Raw genomic sequence first — 27998 nt, 5'->3', positions numbered from 1 at the left:
TTTGTCTTGAATTCAATAGTTTCAGTCAAGAAATTTCGTTTCGGTCCTCTTCTTATACTTCTTGTACAAGATCCAAGAAAGCTTGAACAAGACTCTTGTTCAAGACCATTCAAGACTATTTGATGAAAAATACATCAGCACTGACGTCATTTTTGTCTTGAATTCAATAGTTTCGTTCAAGAAATTTCGTTTCAGTCCTGTTCTAAACAATCCAATTCAAGAGCATTCAATAGCCAATCAGCGCTCGAGTTGAGTGCTGCAGGAAAATACAAAACAAGTATGCTGGCGTCGTGAGACAGAGCGGCAGTTGTTGAATAAATATCTTTTTATTACTCTTTTCCATAATTATCCGATGTTCTAAGTATGCATTATAATAATAAACAAAAGCTAATATTTGCGCCGGAAGATCGATTTATGTAGTTACAGTGTTTGCATGCCCATAACTATTGTTAAATTTTAAGGCAATGAGAAGTATAAGTATTAATTTGAGAATTTAATATACAAGAATATCGGGTGTAGATTGAGAAAGAAGAGTCCACCAAATAAAAAGTATAAAACTGACTTTTCTTGATTTGTACTGTTATTAATCTAGGATAATATCAAATAATTGTGTACAGATTGATAATATGCTCGTAAACAGAAGTACCCTGGAAATGATTACATGTTATGATATTGTAATGTAATTATTTTATCACGAAATCCACACGTAGTATTTCAGAACTTATTTCATAAGGTAGAGGTTGCTTTCATGCGTGCAGATTAATTTTACGAGTGCTTTTCCGTAAGGTACATATGTGCATCGTGACATATGCCACATATAAGAAAGTAAAAAAAGAAAAAAGCACTAAAATCGACAATGCTATTTAACATTGTCAGGGCAGGAGTAATAGAAGGAGGTTCACGCGAGAGTACATTCTTCGGGAGCAGGGCGTCATCGACAGAGGTTATAATGCAAGAAACATAAAAATAAGAATCATGCATAAATAAGAATAGTACAACAAACCCTTGACATCGTATTCACTCACTTGAACTCATTTTGATACTGGTAACATTAAACTTCTAAACATAAAATACTGTTATGTTGTGAAAGCATAAGAGGACAAAAATCTAGGAGAGTGAAGAACACAGAAGAAGCTTAGGAAGTATTAAGGAGAGTGGATCTTAGTGGAGGGAACACTTATATTCAGTCTTGATGTTAAGGCTGTTCCCGAGTCTTAGTAGAGAAACGATAAGAACTGTCATAGAGGAAGAGATGGGAAGTATTAGTATATAAGCATGGACAAAAGAGAAGGTAGTTAAGGCTTTGAAGGTAATATGGGAAAAGAGTTATTGTATAATAGGGGAGAAAGTGGTAAAAATAAGAAAAGGAATCAGTATAGGTTCGAGGCTGAGCCCAGTACTGACAGAAATGATTATCAACAAGTGGGGGAAAGGTGAAAGAAGAAGGGGGTAAGAACTTGATCATGTTTTATAGGTATGTGGATGACTGTCTAGGCTTGTGGAAAGGAACCAGGAGACAATTAGAGAACTTCAAGGAAAGTGTGGAAGATAAAGAAAAGGCATAAGCTTGGACATGGAATTGGAAAAATAAACTTTGTAGACATGACCATAATAAAACAAGGAGAAGGGCTGGTTACGAGGTTGTAACAGAAAGAGTGCTCAGCGGGGGTGTACTGCCATAAGAGGAGCGAAGTGGATAGGAGTACGAAGAGAAATTTGATAACAAATATGATAAGAAGAATAGAAATGCTGGAGGACGAACAAAAAGGAAGGAAGGAGAGCATAGAGAAATTCTACAGACAGTCAGAGAAGAACGGTTACAGCAAAAAATGAAATCTTTGAGTTTTACGTCCCACGGTTTTGCCGGTTAGGCTAAAGGAGACGGTGATGATGGAATAATGAATGAAATGGTGGAATGAAGAATGGGAGGAAACGGGAGAACCCCGAGAAAACCCACGCACACGGTGTTTGTCCACCACAAAAACGGTTACAGCAAGAAGGAGTTAGAGAAGGAAGAAAAACGCAGGAAGAGGAAGAGAGGGAGAAAGAAGAATGAAGAGGATGAGAGTGGAAAATGGCATGGTATAGAAAGTATGGGTGAAGAAACGGAGAAACTGAAGAATTTATTGAAGAAAGGAGGGGTCAGAACTTATAGAAAGAGTGGAGAAAGTTTATTAAGGTCAATAAAGAAGAAGAATAGAAAAGGCACCATAAAGATTAATGAAGAGGAAGAAGGAGTCATCTACAGGGTATGGTGTGAGGACTGCGATATGTCATATATAGGAGAGACAGGAAAGAAAATGAAAGGATAAAACAACATGAAGATGATGTGAGGAGGAAAAACATACCAATGCCATATAGAAACATGTTAAGGAGACTAATCACGGAATTAATTGTGATAAAACAGAAGTATTGAAGGTGGAGAAAAGAATGATAATAAGGAAGTGGAAAGAAGCAAATTGGATAAAGAAGGTAGGAAGAGACAAAATGATGAACTGGACAGGGGGCTTACCTATTAATGAATTATGGCAAAGAAGTTTGGATAGCGTAGACAAGAAGAAAATAAAAAAGGCCCTTATAAGAACCAAAAATGGCGGAACATGATTAGTTGGAAAGTGAACACGGAAACGAATTACTCCCAGAAGCGACAGTCCTATTAGCGACAGGAACTGTTATCTGTCCTATGAGCGACCGATTCATTTACATTGACATGGTGGAAGATGATATGATTCCCTCTCGTAAAATATGTTTGCCTCTGGCGTTATTAGCGTCCGAACAACTTTGCTATGAAAAATCTACGTGCCAGTGACACTGTTCGTCAGATATATTTTCCCTTTACTGTGAGTTCAAATAAAACTTACTTTAATTTTGAGTTAGATTTGACATAAAGTATATCAAATAACGAGGAGACAACAGGGATATTTCCATGAAAAGTATGCTCCTATGTAATTAATTATTGAAAATCCAATTGTAATATACCCTTTCTTCAAAAGCTCTGCTTTCTGTATTTAATTTAATTCAAATCTAATTACTCACTAAGCAAAGCAATATATTTTATTTTGGAAAGCTTAAACCTGTAACAGTTTCGCCAATTATCTACTTTTTAGACTTCCTAAGACTCTATGAATAAAATGAGTAAAACATTTCAACAATAAAAGACAGCTTTTGAGATCAATTCTATCTGATTGGCAATTCCCAACCAAGCCCACCAATTACAATGCAGTTGACTCTAAACAATCCAAAAGGTAAACAAACTCTTTAAATTACCTTCCCTCCCTGTTGTAAGCTACCAAAACATAAACTAATTGCTTAATTTGCCTTCCTCCCTTGGTTTGACTTATACATAAAAGCTTGTCGTATAGCAATGTGATAGAATCCCTTATAGCTGGGTGAACTGTTGAGCCCTGCGAGAGATTTGAACTTGTGTAATAATTTCTTGGGATAAAGTGTTTTTCGATTTCTTTGATATCTTCAAGTGGTGAGTACCCTGTTTTCGATTTCTTTCTTATGTCACAAATATATCCAAGCTAAACGTATGTTCCGTATCATTTTAACATGCAATTTTTAATTACATTAGAATCATAGACAGAGGCGGAGCTACCCTAATTATTTAGTTAGTTTTTCCCTTGATATAGTCAGTGTACTTATAGAAATGAATTAAAAAGTATAATATTAGGAAGAACGTATAAAAGATTGTTAATGTAATAAGAACATTCTCACGTATTAAATTCAAGTAGAGCGATTTTTTTTTTTTTTTTTTTTTTTTTTTTTTTACGAGAAGTGGTAATACTGCAATGTAATGTTGTATTAGTTACTTGTACTAGGTATATTCATTGTGTAACTCATTGGTAGACATCGAATGTCAGTGTTAGAAAGAAATATAAGGAATTGTTTATAGACCTAAGGAGCCCTGAGGAGAATTTTTGCGGGGGCGGGCGAGATTTTTTGCAGGGACCTTTGAAGTTTCGGCACTAAACAAAATAACATTCCTTTAAGAATAATTTATTGTTTACTCGTAGAACAAAGAAGAGAGAATTTTTGAAAATATTCTTTGACAGAACAAACACAAATATTAGAATCAGGGTCTTCGGAATTTGTTCAGGGTTAAACTTTTTTGTGAAATCGTTTATTTTCCATTCTTGCAGCCATATATAGGCCAACAGGTTTCAAACTATAAACTATCACAACCACAAGTAGGGTTCCTAGGCCTACCTATACGAGGTTGACCCATTCTGTGACAAATATTTACCGATAGGTCAGTGCATTCTCAATTGCATAGGAATGACTTAAGAAGTGAGAAACATACCCGCTAGCAGAAAGATTTATATATATAATGTTACAACTAAAGCGTGGATTCTAAACATTACATAATTAGTATCAGGGGCGCAAATCTGTCTTCAACATTGGGGGAGGGGGTAGACCGGTCTTTTTTTTTTAAGTGATGTTCAAAACATTTATGAAGCTGAAAATAATTCTATGGAGGATTAGGAGGCGGGCAGATTTGAGGCTTATTCTGGGAGGACATCAATTTCATCTCACTTTCCTTGTTTCAATCGGACACAATTCATCACATTTCTTCACCCTCAAAAACACATTTCAAATCTGATTATTGGGAGGATAGTTCCCCAAGTTCCAAGATTGGAGGGGACATGTTCCCCTCATACCCCCAGGATTTGCGCCAGTGATTAGTATTCTTGCTACTGATATATATTTATAATTAATACTTGCAAATTTATTTCCTTCTTCTTACCTAGTTTTTTTTTTTTTTTTTTTTTTAATAGAAATAGAAATGGCGGAAATCGAAATTGTGCAGACTGAAGGGAAAACCGTCTGCCATTTACAGTGGTCATCAGTATCGGATAAACCAGGAGAATTCAATCAATTGGTTATGCCTAAAAGAAAAAAACGGAGAAATGTGGTGGTCGTATTTTAGAGAAAGATGGTGTAGTGTTAAGGGTATCAAGCCACATTTGTAAGATGGATGTTGCTGCAATTGAGGTTCGAAAGAGTGTGTCAAATATGAAAAAACTTGCTCGAGATGATACTCAGTCTGTGTCAGCAATATATCGTGAAGAAATGGGTCCCATGATCCGTCGTGGATATGATTTTGTTACTAAACTTCCATTGTTCTCTTCAGTTAAAAGTACCCTTTATCGCTTGAGACAAACTACACAAGGTTTAACAGGAGATCCAAAGAACGTACAGGATATTTATATTCCAGAAACTGTTACTAAAATGAGTGACAGTTCAAGTTTCTTTCTCTTTGACCATGGCAGAGATAATAGAATTTTAGCTTTTGCGACGACGAGAGGAAGACAGGCTATGTCGATAGGAACCACGTTTTTCATGGATGGAACATTTAGAAGCTATTGCAAATTATTTTCACAAATTTATACGATTCATGTAGATGTAGGTAGCACGCTGCAGGAGACCAATGTCATCCCTGTAGTGTATGCTCTTTTACCCAATAGGAGGAAAGAAACATACAGTAAATTGTTTGAGCATTTGTGTACTTTTATACCCTTGTGGAAACCAAAATCCGTGATAATGGACTTCGAAGCAGGAGCTGTTTCAAGTTTGAGGGCAGTATTTCCGGCAGTGGATGTCAATGGTTGTAATTACCATTTTAATCAGTGCATTTGGAGAAAAGTGCAAGATATCGGATTGGTAAGGGAGTACAAAGAAGACGTCGAAGTCAGACTTCACATAAGAATGTGTGCTGGTTTGGCATATTTGCCACCTGCACATGTTGATGACGGTTGGCTTTCTATTCAAGAAAGTTCCCCTATGAATGGTAAGCTTCAGGAGTTCTATGACTACTTTGTTGATACGTGGTTGGGGAATGCTCATATTACCGTTGAAATGTGGAACTGTTATCGAAAGAGGCATAGAACAAATAATGCAGTGGAGGGCTGGAATCATAAGCTTAATGCTTTGCTAGGAAAACCACATCCGAGCCTCATACATCTAATAACAGCTCTGAAGAACGAAGCTCAGCAAAACGATCTTTTGTACGATAGGAGGGTTCTGAATTTGGAGGGAAAAAGAAGGAAAAGGGCATACGTACTGTTAGACCATAGGATATCTTCCATTCTCGATGAATACGAGCGTACACTGGATGTGAAGAAATGTTTGCGGTCACTTGCGTATGTGCAAAAGCTCCAGTAATATTTTGTCCGCGTGTATGTGATAATTTTGACAGAACTGGTCAGCATATGTCAATGAGTGTGACTGGGACAACTGTGTGTATATATCATATAATTTTGACAAAGACTACCTACCGTAGTTTTCTAAGTGTGATAGGGAGCGCAGTTGACTGTACAGTGCACAGTATGTTCAAGACATATTTTAGATAAAAACTTCTTACTATAAGTTAATAATTTTGACAAGGAAAGGAGGTGGCATAGGATAGGTATATGTGTATGTAGAGGTGTTTTCCACAGAGGACTGTTCAGTTTAAGTTCCTAAGCATGACAGAGACAGTTGCTCATGTATATGTGTATTAGAGAGACTATTTATTCTGACAAATCCTGCTTTCCTCAACTTTCAAACACGCCAACGCTATGACCAATATGTTGCCAATCCCAACCCTGGATAAAATGTGAGGGGTAGTAAAGGAAAAATATTCTTTAAAAGTTATTAATGCTTGCATGCAATGCTTATTAAAGAACGCTTTATACTTATGACTGTATGGGTAAAGTTACGTCTGAAAGGACCCCGCACTTTTCTTATGGAAAGTGGCTTTCGGCTAATGTTGTTGAAACTTCGCTGGTTGATAGTTCTTAACATGTGGATCAAAAGTCTCAATGGGCACAAAGACCGAAATCCACTCCTTCCCCCAAAAAACCGCCTCCAATTAGCTGGGGGGGATTGAACTGATTTCAGCATGTAAAACAATTTGTTGTTTTAATCAACTCAACAAGGTCCCCAAACAACCACATGTTAGACTATCAAACTACCCCACTTGACACCACCCTTTGCCCCCCACATATCCCCCCTCGAATTACCTTACGGATGTTCCATATTACTGTAGTTTATAGTTGCGCGTATGTGTTGAAATACCTACAGTTTTGGTCTCACCGACGATATAATGGGTTTCACGTATCGCTGATTACGAATCTGAGGTGAGAGTTCTAGAATTCAAGATGGAGGATCAACATGGCGGATCTGAAACACGAAACTCCTGAATGTAGCCACAAATAGCTTTTTACTAGGGTATTTTGGGTCGTTGGTTACGAATCTGAGGTCAAAATTCTTGAATTCAAGATTGCAGATCCAATATGGTGGATAAAAACGTCGAAGCCACAAACCGTAGTAGACTAGAGTGTTTTTAGATCGCTGTTTAAGTACGCAACATTCCTTGATACTTCAGCCACTATATAGAATTATTCTGCACCCTTGCCCTTTACCAAAACCCACCACAGATATCTTAATGCTGAACGGTGTTAAAATAATTCATCAATTATCTGTTCATTATTTTCATCATTTCGGCTTGCAGCATGTAATGTGGTACTTAGCAATGAGTCATTGGGATATCTAATATTCTGTAAATGTCGTGCATGGCCTAAATACCACAAGACACTTGCAACGTGCGCACATGTACTCCCATGCGCAAAAAATATTGCGCGTATACTGTAACTCACAATTTTTCGCAATTATTCCATTTTCCATATGTTTATTGGTAAAATTCAGTTATTAGTACGTGGAGATAATAGAAAGCAATCCATCTAAGGAGATATTTCCAAAAAATATAATAAAATAATAAAAATATAAGCAAAAAACAAAATTATGTTCGGTTTTGTGTATACTGGCAATAATGTTTTCGAGGGAATTTTTGGAGTAGCACAGCACGATTGCAGAGGGAATAACAAGATTAGTAGGAGAAGACCTGAACCAAGGAATGGAAATTGGAGTAAAATATTGCATTTATTGGGTTAAATCTAGGGTGTAAATTGTCTGCCAAATATAAATTAGCTTCTGTAAGCAAGATGTTATGCGAAAATATATAAACAAAGACAAAAACTGTTGTCTTAAGTTTGGAAGTGACATGCTCTATAGCCATGAGCATTTATTTCTTAAGAAAAAGATAGACAACAGAAAAAAATCTGTGTGGTCAAGTGGGTAGAGTGACGGACTAGTAATTCTTATACTGTTTTGACACCATATCGAATCCCATCCGGTCCTGTTCAATTTTTTTTCTTTACAAAACATTGTAGAAAGTGTATAATTTTTATGTTAATAAGAAACGAAATAATATAATAATGAAATAACTTTTTGTTTTTCTGATGACGTATTTTTTCAGAATTAGCTTACTATTTATTACTAATAGCGATTGTTTTTAGTTTATGGTATGGTATGCTTAACTGTTCCCTCTCCGTTTTTACACAGCTTCAACTCACTGCGAGTGTCTGTGAGTCAGGAGGAACAGTCACAGCGATAGCTCGTTGTCATGAAGAAAAAAAAAACTGTTCTAGTGTTTCTGTGTGTGTGTTTCTTTTTAAAGCATTGACTCTCTCTCTCTCTCCTTTTGTTTCATATCCACAAGTGCAACGAATGCAAGTCTGTGTGAAAAAAAAAAATCAAGAGTGCTTTCTTTAAACAAATCTAAATTTTACAGCTCTCTTTGTGAGGAACGCGAATGCTTCCAAAAAATGCCATGAATATTAACTATAATCGTACCGAATTATACAGTAGCATGAAAAACTGATAATAAAATGATGTAACATGCATAAGCTTTTTTTTCTAGAGTAACCACACATTAAACATAACAAATTAAATTTTTGGGATTACAAATTATCACAGTACGTGTCGGTGTAGGCCTATTCGTTTTCACATTCGAGCGACGAAGGAAGAAAGTGTGGTGATAGTTATAAAAACCGAATACTAGATTTCAATAAATTCAAGTTACATGGCTCCTACATATCGAAAAAAATGATTTTTCGATGTCTGTCCATCTATTTGTCTCTCGGTTCATCACGCTTTTACACGCACTCAAATAGAGGCCATACTGTTCAACGTATCTGCACCGAATTCTAGACATAACGTTTTAATAACATAATATCTTTCGAATTTTATGTCCTTCGACACCTAAAAGCAACGGTAATTTACTGAAGGATTTAAATTTAAAATAATTCAATTTTCTCAAATAAAAAAAAGCTGTGACGATTATATTTACTTTTGATAAATATATATTTTATTAACAAATCTCCACCACATATGAATAATTTTTCTGAAAAAATATATATGGTGTAATTTACTGTATGGTATGCGTTCTTTTTGCACAATTTTCTCAACCACATTTCATAAATAAACGTATCATTAATTACCTAACAATATGACAACTCGTTCGAAGGAGTAGCTTAATCTTAGGGTGAGCTTTCCCCCGATGGTTTTCCCATTAACGCCTCAGGCAATTTTGTTCATATTTCGTAAAGAAATATTTCATTAATAAACTAACATAGAGCATAAATAGTTTATTCCGATAACATACAGAAGAAGTGGTTTTCTCAAGGGTTGATTTTTTTTGGACAATTGTCTCAGTAATAACTGAGACAAATTTGTTCTAATTTCAGTAAAAATATTTTCTGTAATAATCTTACAATATGGTATAACTCGCTTGTTCCGAAAAGAAAAATCCAAAAGAGAGAGTTTACTTTGACAGTGAAATTTTTCCCGACGATTTGCTTAAAAATTACTCGATATACTGTCAAAAGTACAGATAGAAGAGTTTACCTTTGGGGGTAAGCTTTTCCCGATGACCTTCCTAAAAACAACTCAGGAGATGTTTGTTGTTCATATTTTATAAATACGTGTTACATAAATAACCTAGCTATATGGTATAATTCCCTCATCCGGAAAATCTAGAAATGGTATATTACTTTTGACAGTAAGTTTTACCCTGCGATTTTCTCAAGAACGACTCAGGCGATTGTGTTCGTATTTCATAAATAAATGTTTTATGAAAACACTAACAATATAGCATAGCTCGTTTGTACTGAAAAGATCCACAAGGGATAATTTATTCTTGGGGATGACTTTTTGCATAATTTTCTCAGAAATTACTCAGACGCTTTTGCTTATAGTTCACATACAATTATATCCTTTATAATTCTAATATATGGATCAAGTTATTTCTAACGGAAATATGACCAATGGGTACTTTACTTTTGGGCCTGAAGTTTCTTCTAGCAAAGTTTTCCAAAACATTATTTTATTCGCAATTTCCCAAATAAATGTTTCAATAACAGTTGCAGCCTAACGTAAGTCAGTGTAAAAAATTCGAGCGAGAAAGTACAGTGCGTTTACTCCGTACCCTTTCTTAAATATATTTTTAAATGTTACACCTAATCACAATTTTCCGAACAAAATCGAAACTTCTTTTTAAATGTGCCTTGTTGTGGTCAAATGGTTCAAGTGCATTGGTTCTGGATTAGATTTCCAGTGAGAGCTAGTGTATCTTCATCCAAGAGATGTGACACGTCGGTGCAAAGAAGAAAGTGTTTAAATAAGCCTAACCAAGCTAATCAACAAAAGAAATAATACAAGTTACGAAATTATCGTAGAAACGTTGTTAATATTAGGTAGGTTCGACTGGAATGTCCAAACAATTGTCAATTCCAAAGGTCTTTGTTTTCGTCCGGCGGGAGCTCATGTGGTTCGGATTTCACGTTAATCAGTAGGTCCACGTCTCATATAGCCTCGCTGCTGAAAGCGACGATAAACTCAAAATCACATCACACATCTTTGTTTTCGCCTTTGTTTTAGCTCATAAATGTCTCAGTCATAAGCTCTTTAGTGGTTAGCGTACGCGCCTTTGGCGTGGAAGACTCGGCTTCGATTCCTGGCGAGAGCTCACGTGGTTCGGAGTCCACGTTAATCAGTAGGCCGACGTCTCATATAGCTTCGTTGCTGAACGAGACGTTAAACTCAAACTCAATGTCTTTGTTCATAAATGTCTTTGTGTATGGTTTTGCATATACGTGGCATGGACATTAAATTTTGATTTCTACGCCATATGTATCTAATTACATACACACCTATAGAACGAACACAACAAACTTGGAATATCTACATTGTTTGCGTATGGAAAATAATCACGCTCTACTGTACAGGACAGCCGTGTGTATGGAATTCCATACACATGGCAATCAACGTATTAAGAAATGTATAATAATAAGAATTATTATTATTATTATTATTATTATTATTATTATTATTATTATTATTATTATTATTATTATTATTATTATTATTATTATTATTATTATTATTATTATTATTAATAATAATAATAATAATAAACAGAAAACGATATGATCACTTACACAATTTATAAATATAAGTTAACATTTAATAAGCATATAACTGCAATGGAATTAAGTTGTTTCTCTCTCTCCCTGAACGCTACAGCCCTTATTGTTCTAAGGCGTAGAAGAGAACTTGTGGCACCCACGATTTGGGGCGGTGTGTGGTCACAACTTGGTATCCCTTTGTTGTTAGTCCTAGCTTTCTAGACGGATGCAGTTATTACCGGTAGAATATACAAGCAAATAGACTTTTGTATTACTATTAAAGTAAATAATTACACTCGTTCCTTGTGATACTTGTGGTTGCTTAACCGTATACAGACAGCTGATCCATGAAAAAATCGTTAATAATAATAATAATAATAATAATAATAATAATAATAATAATAATAATAATAATAATAATAATAATAATAATAATAATAAATAACAGGAACTCGACAAATATTCTTGCAAATAATAGGAAAAAGTTTGCGTCACACTGTTCACTTTGCTGGACACACCAGTGTGGCGCGTTATACCGATTGTGGCACACTGGAATATAGGGTATGTTTTTTTTTTTCAACTATTCCAACTGCTTCAATTGAAATGGATCTATAATAATAAGAGAATGAATTTAGTCTTCTTACCCTTCAATTTAGAAAAAGGTTCGCGAGAATTTCATAAAAGAATAATATACTCAGAATTGTATATAGTAGTTTGTTTTATTCGAAATTACATACCGGTACTTCCTGCAACTGTTTTTTGATTGAAATGATTTGAAATGAAATTTTTAAGTTTTACGTCCCACGATTATGCCGGATAGGCTAAAAGAGATGTGATGATAAGAAATGAATGAAATGGTGGAATGAAAATAGTGGGATAAAACGGGAGAACCTCGAGAAAACCCACGCACACAGTGTTTGTCCAGCACAAGGTTCACTTGGCGCGAGCATAGATCGAACCAAGGACTCCATGCACCAAAGGTGAACGCTCTACCACTGAAATACCGTGGTCTCTGAAATTACTTATGGAACTACCGAGAACTATGCTGTAATATTTGAATGTGCTCCAAGTTTACAATAATTAGTTTAGTTAAATTCATTATTAACAATTAAATAATTGCATTCATTATTAACAGGTAAATGCTGCTGATGCAAAGACTTAAATCTAGCGATACCGCTAGCGTAAGTATTAAACAGAGGGATTTTAAAGAGCCCCCTGAGCTGGGGGCCCTGGGCTCCATTGGCTCTGCCCTTAATCCGCTAATGCCTATAGATTATAAATTAAAGGGGACGGGCCGGGTCCGTTCTAAAAATTCCGGCCCGTGCAGACCTCTAGCTCCTGTGTATATGCTATCTGAAAATACAGTAGAGTTTCGCTTATCCGACATAAAACAGGCAGGCAGAACGCCGGATAATATGGATGTGTTAAGGAAAGACCTATAAAAAGTCAAACTATGATATAATTTTACACATTACGCATCTAATTATCATCTTTGCAAGAAACAAATATAATGCATTGACTCAGTGATATCCAGCGTGAGGTCCTGGAAGCTGTCCTTTACCAAACCTCAAGCACTTTTTAATAAACCTACTTTTTCCCTTTTGAGGTTTTTTTTTTTTTTTTTATGTCAGATTACTTTGAGTCAGTGTCCAAACTGTGGACAATGCGTTGTTGTTATAATTCTAACAAGTAACACTTCCCAAGTGTAACACTCCGGTTTTGATAAAATTTGGCAGGTAGATACTATACATAAAATAAACAAATAAGTGTTTTTTATTTTTTTATTTTATTTTATTATTATTATTATTATTATTATTATTTGCTGAAAAACGGTTTTAGGGGGCAAAAGCCCTCACCCAAAATTTGAAAGTTGACGCTCGAAAGGCAAAAACAAGTGGACCAAAGTGAACGAAATTGTGAACAGATATTGCGGACATAAAATTAGGGAATACGTGTTTTGTATTTTCCTGGAAAAAACGGTTAGGTGGGGCACAGATCCCTCCAAACCTTTGATCATGAAATATCAAAAGTGCTAATAACAGTATGTCAGAAGTGCCTAAATTTACATGAAGAATTGGAACAAAACTTTGTGTTAGGACAATAAGCAAAAAATAAACAAATTCGGCTTTTTTATTTCCTGCGAAAAAACGGTGTTAGAGGACAAAAGCCCCCCCCCCCCCCATGAATTTTGAAATTTGACGCAAGAAAGGCAAGAAAAAATGTACCGAACTGAATGAAATTGTTCACAAATGTTGTAGAGGTAAGATGAGGAAATACGTGCTTCGTATTTTCCTGAAAAGAGAAAAAAACCTTTTGAGTGGACCGAGGCGTTGAGTGTCGGAAGGATTAGACCGAAGCGAATGAAATTGTCTGTAGATATTGGATATGAAAAATAAAGCCTCTCGTGTTTCACAAGTGTCTCCATCAGATTTCTTCAAATTTGGCAGATCAACAACAAGCACAAACAGTATAGCGTATTTTGTAGTATTTCACGAGGCAACTTTAACCCTTACAATGTTTTTCCGCATAAACAAAAACACGTGCCGATTAATTTCCTGTTTGCTGTTGATGTGCCAAAATTGATAGGGACATCTTTAAAACACGAAAGTCCTTATTTTACATACAGTCTATACAATATCTACACACAATTTCATTTGCTTCGGTCCACTCCTTCCTGCACTTTTACGGTAATATTAACTTTTTTTTGGAGGGGCTCTAGGCCCCAACACTGTTTTTTCATACAAATTAAAATGCATTTCATTTATTGTTTTGCAAATTGTCCCTATACGAAGTTTCGTTGCAATTCTCCATACTCTTTAGGAACTTCTGACGTATACATACTTATTTGCACTTTTGATATTTCCTAATCAACAGCTTAGAAGGTCCGAGCCCCACTCAATCGCTTTTTTTCCAGGAAAATACGAAACACAATTACCTCAATTTACGTCTAGAATATCTGTGCACGATTTCAAAATTTGGGGGGGGGGAATTCTGCCCCCTAAAACCAATTTTTCGCAGAAAATAAACCTTTTTTTTTGCTTATTGTCCCTACACAATGTGTCGTTCCAGTTCTTCATGTCCTTTAAGCACTTCTGACATTGTTTTGGAGGGGTCTGTGTCCCACCGAAACTTTTTTTTTTTTTTTTCAGGAAAATACGGAACCCATACTCCCTCATTTTTCGTCTACAATATCTGTGCACAATTTCATTCATTTCGGTTCACTTCTTCTTGCCTTTCGGGCGTCAACTTTCATCATTTTGGATAGGGGATTTTGTCCCCTAAAACAGGCATTCGTTTAGTTTTTGCGTATTGTCCATACACAAAGTGTCATCGGAATTCTTCGTCCTTTACACACATCAGACATATTGTTACTAGCACTTTTGATATTTCATGATCAAAGGTTTGGAGGGGTCTGCGTCCCACCTAACCGTTTTTTCCAGGAAAATACAAAACACGTATTCCTTCATTTTACGTCTGCCATATCTGTGCACAATTTCGTACACTTTGGTCCACTTGTTTTTGTCTTTCGGGCGTCAACTTTCAAAAATCGGAGTGTTACACTTGGGAAGTGTTACTTGTAAGAATATACCGTAATGCCATTGATACCAGGTGAAATTAAAGAACACTTTTAAATGGGATTACAATTTCGTTTCCGGTCTGTTTATAACATTACTGTATTAGAACGATACACTCATTGCCATTTGCTATTTTTGTTATGTGATATACGTAGCAGACAGTTTTCCTTACATGTCTCTAGAAAATATTTTTTGATTTCGTGTGAGTTAGAATTAAGTTTGACCGGTTCATAAATGACAAGTAAGAAACGTTTAAGAGAAATACAGAACTGTTGCATTATTATTATTATTATTATTATTATTATTATTATTATTATTATTATTATTATTATTATTATTATTATTATTATTATTATTATTATTATTATTATTGATATTTTTGAAACATTAGAATTACGTGCTTACGAGGATTCGTGTCGGGTCCCCTCCGAAAAGAAAAGCTGGATATGTGCCTGCACTGAATGATAGACGTATGAGTCAAGGTATAGACGAGCGTGCTAGGCGATCGAGTCCGGAGCATCAAAAACAGACTAAGACCACAACTTGCAGTTCTTCTTGCCGATTGATGCTGCTTTTTACCTGCTATGATATGTCGGATAATAATGTGAAATAAAGAAGGTCAAGACCATGGCGTATTGGTGTTTCATGCACCTAAACCTGTAAAATATTTGTGCCGAAAACATCTTTCACTCACTAGCTAAATTTGAGGGTATGATCGCTCATCTTGCCTTATAAAGTATAGTCTTATAAAGAATACATATAGCACAATAAAAACCTTAAGACCAAATTCAATGATTTTCTATAGTTTTCTTTTTTAATAACGGGAAACTTATTCATTTCATCACGATAAATCACGTTTGATACTAAGATGTCTGTTTCTGACTATATATATTTTTCATACTTTATTGGAGATATTTTTTTTCAAGAAAAGAGGATGATAAAGGAAGCTATACAACACCATAAACTGAAAGCAATCGGTATTACTAATAGTACACTAATTCTAAATAAATACGTCATCAGAGGAAACAAAAAGTTATTTCCTAATTGTATTGTTTCAGTTTTATCAACATAAAAATTATACACTTTCTACAATGTTTTGTAAAGAAAAAAAATTGAACAGGACCGGATGGGATTCGATATGGTGTCAAAACAGTATAAGAACTTCTAGTCCGTCACTCTACCCACTTGACCACACAGATTTTTTTCTGTTGTCTATCTTTTTCTTAAGAAATAAATGCTCATGGCTATAGAGCATGTCACTTCCAAACTTAAGACAACAGTTTTTGTCTTTGTTTATATATTTTCGCATAACATCTTGCTTACAGAAGCTAATTTATATTTGGCAGACAATTTACACCCTAGATTTAACCCAATAAATGCAATATTTTACTCCAATTTCCATTCCTTGGTTCAGGTCTTCTCCTACTAATCTTGTTATTCCCTCTGCAATCGTGCTGTGCTACTCCAAAAATTCCCTCGAAAACATTATTGCCAGTATACACAAAACCGAACATAATTTTGTTTTTTGCTTATATTTTTATTATTTTATTATATTTTTTGGAAATATCTCCTTAGATGGATTGCTTTCTATTATCTCCACTTACTAATAACTAAATTTTACCAATAAACATATGGAAAATGAAATAATTGCGAAAAATCGTGAGTTACAGTATACGCGCAATATTTTTTGCGCATGGGAGTACCTAATGTACGAGCACCGCTTTGACATATACAGTAGTAACCTTGAATAACATTTTGATCATAATCCTGGTCATCTTCATCATTGGCTACATATGCTATGAAAACTTGATGCTTAGTTGCATTGCGGAACCTTGAGTAGAGACGTATGCGCAGGAATCCCGGTTCAGTTACGTTTTCGTCAAGCTGGAATTGCTCATCCTTATCTCGTATTAGTTTATCTTGGACGTAAGAGGATGAGAGATCTACTTGATATGTGCCTACAGTCAAATCTCGTAAGTAGTTTAAGTTAAGTACAGAGAAATCAATTAGGCCTTGATCATTCAGTGGTACCCATTGACCGTTCCTTCTAATAAGATTATCTACCTCCACTCTTGCTTTAACAACGTTCGGCATGATTGACCTATTTCTCATTTCTCTAGCTAATTCAATGGTTGCATCTTGCATGAAAATAACGGGATGGTATCTGTTCAAAATAGCTCCAGCTATGCGATAGAAACTATTCAGTTTCTTTGCATGTTGCAGATTCAACGTTTGTGCTAGAAACTTAAAAACAGATCTTAGATGCCCGTTTCTTGCCTCGACTATCCATCGACTTTTAGTAACTAGTCGAGAAGTATTCGCATCTTCTGTTGATAGTTGTCTTTCACGTGGTAGTAGGAGTGCGGGCACTCTATGATCAATTCCTAAATATTCCAGTAAAGGAATTGCATCGCGGTATACTCTGTCTACTAACAAAATGACCAGGATTATGATCAAAATGTTATTCAAGGTTACTACTGTACTACCATGAGCAAAATAAATGACGCGTCTCTTTATTTTGAAGTTTTTTGAAAATATCTCCGTTTTCTTTATATGTTCGAAATTTCGGAAGGTTTCCCCAGCAGGACAGGTTAATAACAAACCCGTTTTTAATATTTGTGTTAGATATTAGCTTAAAATAAAGAAATTAGAAGCAAAAAACATTAAATCGACAGAAATCTCGAGAATTACCAACTCTGCTAAAGTGGGAAATTTTCGAGAACACGAGGGAATTCTGCATTTCAACACGAAGCAGCGACATCTATGTCATTGAGAGAAATGTGGATTAAATCTACAAACTAAACTTTTAACGAATATTTCTAGTATGTCTTATTATATGCATTATCTGCAAACTCCAAATATATGAATATATGCTAAGTATTAACATAAAGATAGAGCAAATAGTGGAAATTATCTATGGAAAAGGACGAATTGGTAGGACGATCGTAATGAAATATCGTCTTTACCGGAACAGGCTCAGTTCACGTAAAAAAAAAAAAAAAAAAAATAGCTCAGTTAGTTAAAGCAACGAGTCTGTATGCTGAAGGTAGCGGGTTCGATCCCGTGGAAGTGCCGTTATCATTTTTATCACTACACTACGGTTATTTTTTTTATTTTTTTATTTGGGAAAGAATCAAATTGTAACGTATGTGTAAAACTCATGACGATACCAAAAAAAAGAAAAAATGCTGTTGTCGCACTTGTATTAGCGTCCCTAATTTTGTTTGCAAACAGTTTCGTAATTATTTCCCCTGTGCTCACTGCTCACCATATGCTCGCTGGCGCATAACGAATGTTTCCCAGTAAATGTTAATTCTAATTTGGAGAATTTTATAAAGTTTCACAATATTTCTCACTAGATAGTCTTCTATCTACGTGTTTGGATATTTTGATAACAGATTTCCCTATTAAATGTTTAATTTTCCCTAGATGTTTAATTACGGAAAAGTTTTACAATGTATTTGTATTGAATTGAAATTGTTTTGAATTTACTACATAAGGTAAGTAGACCGAAGGAGGAGAATTCAAGTAATTGATATTCTACGTAAAAGCAACCTATTGTAGAATGATGATGCTTCTTACCTTCAGCACATAATCTTTACGTTAGAGAGTCAGAGAGAGAAAAATCCTGGTTTTTCCTCCTCTATGACCACCCATCTTAAACCTCTACATATCATTGTTCGTCTCACAAAATTTCGGTGCTCCAAAAACATTTAAATAATAATAATAATAATAATAATAATAATAATAATAATAATAATAATAATAATAATCCTGAATATGCCATCCTTACATAATGTAGGATATCTTAGTTTCCTAGTTTAAATCTTAAATATCTTAGTTTAAAATGCTTTCTTTAGTACTTATTTGAGCAACCATGTAGGAGGGGGTACGACTTTTTATTTTGCCCCCTCATTTCAGTAGCCTTCCAACAGAAAGTAATTTTTGATAAGCTGGACAGACAAAATTAATAAGAAATATATTTACAGCATCCTCTCCCCTTTCATGATTGGAATATCACGTAATATTTTTTATTCTACGAAAGATGGCCCTGTGCGGTTAGGGGTAGGTAACTAAAAAAATACCTAATATATAGCGCCTCTTGATTGTAATATTACCGCTTCTTTATTTGTACGAGGGAGCCCCTACGCAATCAAGGGTGACAAAAAGAATAGGAAGAGTGTCTATTGATTCCAGTGGTGGATCCAGCACGAACTCCTGGGGGAGGGGAGGGGAAGTGAAACATTCATTTGATGATGTGAAGCTGTCACAAATTACCACTTAACTAAACTAAACAATAGTGGGGGGAACCGGAACCCAGTCAGTTTAAATTGATGTAAAAGTTTAATTTTTGGCTTCATATTAAAGTTTTGGTTTCAAATGAGAATTTCAGTCCAAGTGGTCAATGATCAAATCTCGTGGGGCTCTTCAGTGTAGGCTAATACGGCCCCCTTATGAGAAAAGGCAAAATTATTAACATGTTTATAACTTTCGAATTTTTCGTCTATTTTAAAGAAATATTTTGCTTCGTATTAAAGTGTTGGTTCCAAATGACAAATTCAGTCCGAATGGACAATAATCAAATCTCCGGGGGGGGGGTCTTCAGTATAGGGGGCTACGGCTCCCTTATGGGAAAAGGCAAAAATGTGAAAATGCTTATAACTTCCGAATTTTCCGTCTATTTTAAAGAAATTATTGGCTTCATATTAAAGTCTTGGCTTCAAATGACAATTTCAGTCGGTGTGGACAATGATCAAATCTCGGAGGGCTCTTCGGTGTAGGGGTTTCGGCTTCTTTATGGGACAAGATTCACGTAGTTGATATTGCAAAATTGTTTTGTATATATAAGTGGAAACTTGCACCATTTGGTTAATTTTACCTCTTATGTTTTGCAGATTCATATTCCAAGCAATAGTTACTTCGCAGAGCTAAAAGAAGGCACTTACTAGTTTCATTAAAATGAAATGTCTTTTATGAGAGGAGCAGACGAACGAACAGGCACCCAAACGTTGGTTGAGTCGTACGGTTGAAACTCGTTAAGCTCGCTTCAATTATTATTATTATTATTATTATTATTATTATTATTAATAATAATAATAAGAAGAATAAAGCATTGCAGGAACCTTTGGTGCAGGGGTCCGTGGCTCGATTCCAGTTCGTGCCAAGTGAAATTTGAGGTGGACAAATACCGTGTGCATGGGTATGTGTTTTCTTGAGATTTTCCATTTTCCTCCCACTTTCTTCATTTCACCATTTCATTCATCATCATTCTCTCTTAGCGTAGGTGCATAATCGTCCAACGTTAAACTAGATATTGCAATTTCAATAATAATAATAATAATTAATTCAATTGAAAGGACTGTAATTTATGTGGACAGCAATTATCATAAATATGCAACCATTATAAAAACAATGCTTTGAGTAGAAAGATAATCCTTCCCAAGTGTTAACGAATGCACACGAGATAAGACATGTCTCGAGAAAGAGACAAGACGCGCTTTGTGACATCCAAGATAATACGAGGCAAATGTTTTGGACACGAGATAGCTTGTAAAATGTCTCGTCTTGTCTGGAATGTCTCGAAAACAAAAGTCTAAGTTTTAAAATTATTTTTCAAGATCTATTCTCTCAGAAGTAGTTCTCTGCCTTAAAATTAATAACGACATTTGTGATTAAAAAAAAGATAAACAATGCCTAAAGTTAATAGTTAACTTTTCGAAAAGAAGCTTCATTAAGGGTGAACCTGAAAGATGTCCACAAACTTCGGGAGGTGATTCGTGACATCAAAAGGAGACAAATGGTCCTCTTGCAGTTTTCGAATTCAGCTTCGTTGTCGAGATACAGGGTTGCCAACTGGTCGTGTTTGAGAAATAAATGGAATAAATTCAAGTCCAAGAATAAACTACTACTCATATATTTTTCAGGTCAATTGACTTATACCATGTTGTAAGGTCAAATATTTATTTATGAAGTGTGTACAAAATTCGCCAGGGTCTTTTCTGAGAAAATCGTCGAGAAAAAGTCACCTCCAAGAATAAACTACCCCTCGTAAATTTTTCTAAGAGAAATATCTGATACTGCAATATAGGGTTGTTAATTAAATATTGATTAATGAAAAATAAACAAAATTGTAAAAACCATTTTTGAGAAAATAGCGTTTTTCGATTTTCGGCTGTTTGTAAATCACACTTATTTTAGGTGGTAGGAAAAACTGGAAAAGCTCCTGTAAGAATACTAAGTAAACCCTAAGTTTAAAATTTGGTGTAGATAAGTTGAACGGTATGGCCTCTAGGCGAGTGCATATAAAAGTGTGCCGAACGGACGGAACGGAAGGACGGGTGTCGAAAAGTCACATTTTCGGTATGTAGACGCCATGAAACATGTAAATCCGTTGAAATCTGAATTTGATATTATTTTCACAATCACTATATTTTCTTCTCTCTTTTGTCGCTCGAAAAAGAAAAGCCTGAGTTTACCACAAAAAGCTAGGGAGTTTCTCAAAAAATATTCAATTACAGGGCCACCGCACTAAACTTTTTCAATTCAATTTCTTAACTGTGTTAGGCTGCAGTTGTTACTGAAGTGTGTATTTGGATAATACGAATAAAATTATCGTATTATTCAAATACATCGAATGTCAGATTATCGAATAAAAAACTTCGATTGAAGAAAATCCATACTACAAAACTAACTCACACTTTGAGCACATTTTCATTAGACATATAAGAGACCAATTAATGCAATCACTGTTTATGAAATATGAAAAAAATCAAATGAGTCACTTTGGGAAAGTCGTTCAAAAAGAACACGTCAGGAGTAACCTACCTCTTGTGAATTGTTTCGAACAATGAGTTAAGATATACTTTTGGTTATTAATGAAATATTTATTTGCGAAATTTGAACAAAATCGCCTGTCGTTCGAGAAAATTGTCGGGGAAAAAACCTTGACCCCAAAAATAAACTATCCGTTGTAATTGTTTTTCATAGAAATGACTTATACTAAAATATAGGGTTATTAATGAAATACTTATTTATGAATTATCAATAAAATTGTCCTAGTAATTTTTGAGAAAATCGTGAGGGAAAAATAACTCCCCGAATAAACTATCTCTTGAGGATTCTTTCAGGGTAAGCGGGTTATTCCATATTACTAGGTTTTTAATGAAATATTTATTTCTGAGTACGAACAAAATTGCTTGACTCATTTTTGAGAAAACCGTGGAGGAAAAACACCCACAAGAGTAAACTACCCCTCGCATATTTTTTCAGGACAAACGAGTTTTGCCATATTGTTCGGTTATTAACGAAATATTTATTTTTGAAATATGAATAAACTCTTTTGAGTCGTTTTTGAGAAAATCGCCCAGACAACACTCCACCAAGAATAAACTACCCCTCGCATTTTTTAGGACAAACGAGTTATGCCATATTGATAAGTTATTAATGAAATCTTTATTTATGAAATATGAACAAAAACATTTGAGTCCATTTTGAGAAAATCACTGAGAAAAAACTCATCCCCTTAGTATAAACTACCCCTTGTAGATTTTTCTCAGATAAATGCCTTATACCACAAAATAGGGTTGCTAATTAAATATTGATTTATAAAAAAAGAAAGAAAACAAGATCGTTAGAGCCAGTTATGAGAAAATATCTTTTTTTTTATTTTCATCGTACAGGAAACTACCCTTGTTTTGGGAGTAGGAGGGAAATAAAAAAAACTATAGGAAATACTATGAAAATCTTAAACTAAAATTTGGTGCAGATAAGTTGAACGGTATGGCTTCTAGGCGAGTGCACAGAAAAGTGTAGCGAACGGACGGGCGAACTGAGGGACATGTATCGAAAAATAACTTTTTCGGTGTTAGGGGCTATAATACGTGTAAATTCGTTGAAATCTCAAATTTGATTTTTTTTTCGAACACCATACTTTCTTCTCTCATTTGTCACTTCAAAGTAAAAGGAACTCAGAACTACAGATAAAAGACACCTACTTTTACACATAGACATTTATTGATTTAAAACTGTTTTAGTTTGTGTCATTTCACTTCCAATTGAAAGGTTTTACAATGATTAACGGCATACCAATGACGAGACGGAAGTTTTCAGGAAGTAAATGCATTCAGAAGTCTAGACTGCATTACAGCCTGTTTTTATTTCTGCAATTGTTAACAGCTGTAATTTCGTCCAAACGCTACATGAAATAATTTTTGGTTGACGTCATTGTATTACTATTTTAGTATTGTTCTCTTCAGATTTAGTTGAAGTTTTGTCTTAACGGTTATACATTTTTTCTTTCTTATTTCATCGTTACACATAAGAACAAAATGTTATGGTGAGTGGATAGATTCGAACCTACGAACATTGAGTTTATATTCTTCCAACACATTACCAATGGACCAAGCTTTGTCTTCACGTTAACGCCCGGTTACAGGGTTTACTACGATTTAAATAAAATGGCTGGCTGTTAGAATTCCCTGCTCACATATTTCGATAAATAATTTTCATTGCTTCGTAGATACGTAGAGCAATGTTTAGATACACATTTTAGGAGAGTGAATTTTGGTGTATATAATAATTTCATGCCAGGTAAAAGCTAGATAAATTTTGATAAAATGTTTCATATGTAGTTCTCAATAATAAGCTTGCTGTTCGGAGTGAAGTTCCAAGGTTCAGCATTGCCTAGCAGTTTTTGCTATTAATATCCCTTCTAACAATATTGGCAGTGGACAAAAGTTAGCCCGTGTTGAAGCTTTTTGCTCCTAATTTAGTTATTTTACTTATTTAAGGAATATATTGAAAATTGTCAGCAGGCACGTATGCAGTAATTTATTTCGGGAGAAGTCCGACTTCAATATTAGGATAAATTATAATAAAATTTAAAAGATAATCCTTAAATTTAGGCTAAATTTACAGAGAAGTTGGGATTTCAGAGGGGAGTCCGGACCACCTGGACCCACCCCTAAATGCGTCCTTGTTTGTCAGTAACGTTTCCTCATTTTGAAACCCTCAAAAACTTCGGATATATAAAGGAAAACGAGTTATTTTCGATAAAATATCACTTCAGAAGACGCGACAGTTTTATTGCACATGGTGGTATCCCAAGTTCACAAGGGCAAGAATTCATTAATTTTGATTCTCTGTCATTGTGCTCTATCGAAAGGTTAGGTTTGTAACATATTACTCCTACGAACAAGCATGACTGGCAGATAGGAATACTGAACACAACTCCAGAGAAATGCATGCTGAACTGACGTTTATAGCTACACTTTGGTGATTTGCCCTCAAGGTCAATCGAGTGGTAATTCAGTTCCGTCTCTGTTCTTAAGCCATGTTCGTATTACTTCGAACAGTTTTGATAATGAAAAGCATGCCTCTTAATATAACAGACTTCTTTCGCGTAAGAAATCGAAACTCAGTTGGTCAGAGCAACTAGTCTGTAAGAATTAGGTGGTTAGTTAGTTAGGAGCCCAGTACGAATAAGGGTTTTTATTACTATTGTTTTTATCTTTTTTATGTGAGGAAAAATCAAATTGTGACATCGCGATATCAAATGTATTTGATTAGGTAGCTTTGTCTTAGCTAAACTTTAAACATCAGTAACCGTCGAAATTATTTCACCAACTGATCACTTACTGAACATTTCAAACACGTCAAACCAGTGGCATAACATGAAGGTTAACCTCTCCTCCGCAGTCCTTAGTTATGCGTCCGTACTTTCAAGGGCGGACTAAGGGCCGGGCGACTGCCCGGGGTGCCAGAGAAAGAGGGGCACCAAAACGAGCCTCAAAAAGTAAATTTTATAATGTGCTTTCTACTGACGTTTTTGGTTTATATTCTTGTAAAGTAGTGGCAATTATATGATCTTTTTCCATTTCACTATGGAAGAAGAGAGTTTCATAGTACTAAGGGGGCTGTATCGAAAAATTGAGAGATGTCATGTAGAATAAAGAGTGTTAAATAATAATAATAATAATAATAATAATAATAATAATAATAATAATAATAATAATAATAATAAATATGAATGTCTTTGGAGAGCCGAAATTATGTGAGACGAACAATGATATGTAGAGGTTTAAGATGGGTGGTCATAGAGGAGGAAAAACCAGGATTTTTCTCTCTCTGACTCTCTAACGTTAAGATTATGTGCTGAAGGTAAGAAGCATCATCATTCTACAATAGGTTGCTTTTACGTAGAATATCTATTACTTGAGCTCCCCTCCTTCGGGCAACTTTGCTTATGTAGTAAATTCAAAACAATTTCAATTTAAGACAAATATTTATAGAGAAAATTAAACATTTAATAGGGAAATCAAAATATCCAAACACGTAGATAGAAGACTATCTAGTGAGAAACATTGTGAAACTATAAAATTCTCCAAATTAGAATTAACATTTACTGGAAAACATTCGTTATGCATCAGTGAGCACAGGGGAAATAATTACGAATCTGTTTGCAAACAAAAATTAGAGACACTAATGCAAATGCGACGATATTTTCTCTTTTTTTTTTTTTTTTTTTGGGGGTATCGTCATGAGTTTTACACATATGTTACAATTTGATTCTTTCCCAAATAAAAAAATAAATAAAATAACCTTAGTGATAAAAATGGCAACAGTACTTCCACGGGATTCCAACCGTCTACCTTCGGTATACAAACTTGTTGCTTTACCTAACTGAGCTACTTGCTCTCTTACGTAAGCTGAACCTGTTCTACAGTAAAGACGATTTTTCATTACGATTGGGCTAACAATTCGTCTTTTTCCATAGGTAATTTCCACTATTTGCACTATCTATACGTTAATACTTAGCATAGATTCATATATTTGGAGTTCGCTGATAATGCATATAATAAGACATACTAGAAATATTTCGTTAAAATTTTCGTTTGTAGATCTAATCCACGCTTCTCTCAATGACATAGATGTCGCTGCTTCGTGTTGAAATGCAGAATTCCCTCGTGTTCTTGAAAATTTCCCACTTTAGCAGAGTTGGTAATTCTCGAGATTTCTGTCGATTTAATGTTTTTTGCTTCTAATTTCTTTATTTTAAGCTAATATCTAACACAAATATTAAAAACGGGTTTGTTATTAACCTGTCCTGCTGGGGAAACCTTCCGAAATTTCGAACATATAAAGAAAACGGAGATATTTTCAAAAAACTTCAAAATAAAGAGACGCGTCATTTATTTTGCTCATGGTAGTACATGTCAAAGCGGTGCTCGTACGTTAGGTACATGTGCGCACGTTGCAAGTGTCTTGTGGTATTTAGGCCATGCACGACATTTACAGAATATTAGATATTCAGATGACTCATAGCTAAGTACCACATTACATGCTGCAAACCGAAATGATGAAAATAATGAACAGATAATTGATGAATTATTTTAACACCGTTCAGCATTATCTGTGGTGGGTTTTGGTAAAGGGCAAGGGTGCAGAATAAATCTACATAGTGGCTGAAGTATCAAGGAATGTTGCGTACTTAAACAGCGATCTAAAAACACTCTAGTCTACTACGGTTTGTGACTTCGACGTTTTTATCCACCACTAGCAGCGTTCACCCCGCTTCGCTGCGGTCACCCCGGAACGCAATAAACTTTGTTACTTAGATAATTTTTACTTTTTCGCTTTCAAGTGATATGATAAAAACCATAGAAGATTGCATTAAATGTTAACATTATATCGCCTGTCATTTATGTTAACCCGCCCCGCTTCGCTGCGGTCACCCCGGAAGTTTTCGCTTTCAAGTGATATGATAAAAACCATAGTAGATTGCAGTAAATGTTAACATTATATCGCCTGTCATTTATGTTAACCCGCCGAGTGACACGGTCATGCGGGTTGCATATAAATACGTTTATTTTTACCTATGATGAATAACTAACAAAGGATTTGTACGTTATGGACACTTGAATGGTCAATTATCTCAAGACACTGGTAATTAAAAATTAAAGTGATATGATAAAAACCATCTAGGGTCCAAATCCTAATAACCCCCCAAAAATAAAAGAAATTGGTTCAGCCGTATTAGCGTGATGAGGGAACAAAGGATTTTGTACGTTCTCTTTTATATATATAGATATTGGATCTGCAATCTTGAATTCAAGAATTTTGACCTCAGATTCGTAACCAACGACCCAAAATACCCTAGTAAAAAGCTATTTGTGGCTACATTCAGGAGTTTCGTGTTTCAGATCCGCCATATTGATCCTCCATCTTGAATTCTAGAACTCTCACCTCAGATTCGTAATCAGCGATACGTGAAACCCATTACATCGTCGGTGAGACCAAAACTGTAGGTATTTCAACACATACGCGCAACTGTAAACTACAGTAATATGGAACATCCGTAAGGTAATTCGAGGGGGGATATGTGGGGGGCAAAGGGCGGTGTCAAGTGGGGTAGTTTGATAGTCTAACATGTGGTTGTTTGGGGTCCTTGTTGAGTTGATTAAAACAACAAATTGTTTTACATGCTGAAATCAGTTCTTCCCCCCCAGCTACTTGGAGGCGGTTTTTTGGGGGAAGGAGTGGATTTCGGTCTTTGTGCCCATTGAGACTTTTGATCCACATGTTAAGAACTATCAACCAGCGAAGTTTCAACAACATTAGCCGAAAGCCACTTTCCATAAGAAAAGTGCGGGGTCCTTTAGTATTAAGCAAGAAGAATTTAAAAAGTAGAAGGAAGACTGATGAACTGTAAGTTTATATCTGATTAGGTGGGCGCGGTGGCTCAGTTGTAGAGCGTTTACCTCTAGTGCATGGGGTCCCTGGTTCGATTCCAGCTCCCGGCATGTGCACTTTGTGGTGAACAAACACCATGCTCGTGGGTTTTCTCGGGTTCAGGGGCGTCATTTCAGACTTCGCTTAGGGGGGACAAGAGCACCACCGACATAAGACTTTCACGGAGTACATGTATTCCTCAAACTCTTGGGGGAGGGGCAATTGCCCCCTCCTGTCCCTCCCTAAATGACGCTTTTGCTTGGGTTTCTCCCGTTTGCTTCCACTTTCTTCATTCCACCATTTCATTCATTTCTCATGATCAGCGTCTCCTTTAGCCTAACCGGCATAAACGTGGGACGTAAAACTTAAAGATTTCGTTTCATTTTTATATCTGATTAATTCT

This window comes from Thermobia domestica, chromosome 16 (genome assembly GCF_964235325.1).
Source record: "Thermobia domestica chromosome 16, izTheDome1.hap1.1, whole genome shotgun sequence".
Taxonomy (NCBI): domain Eukaryota; kingdom Metazoa; phylum Arthropoda; class Insecta; order Zygentoma; family Lepismatidae; genus Thermobia; species Thermobia domestica.
Note: the sequence above shows the minus strand (reverse complement) of the source record.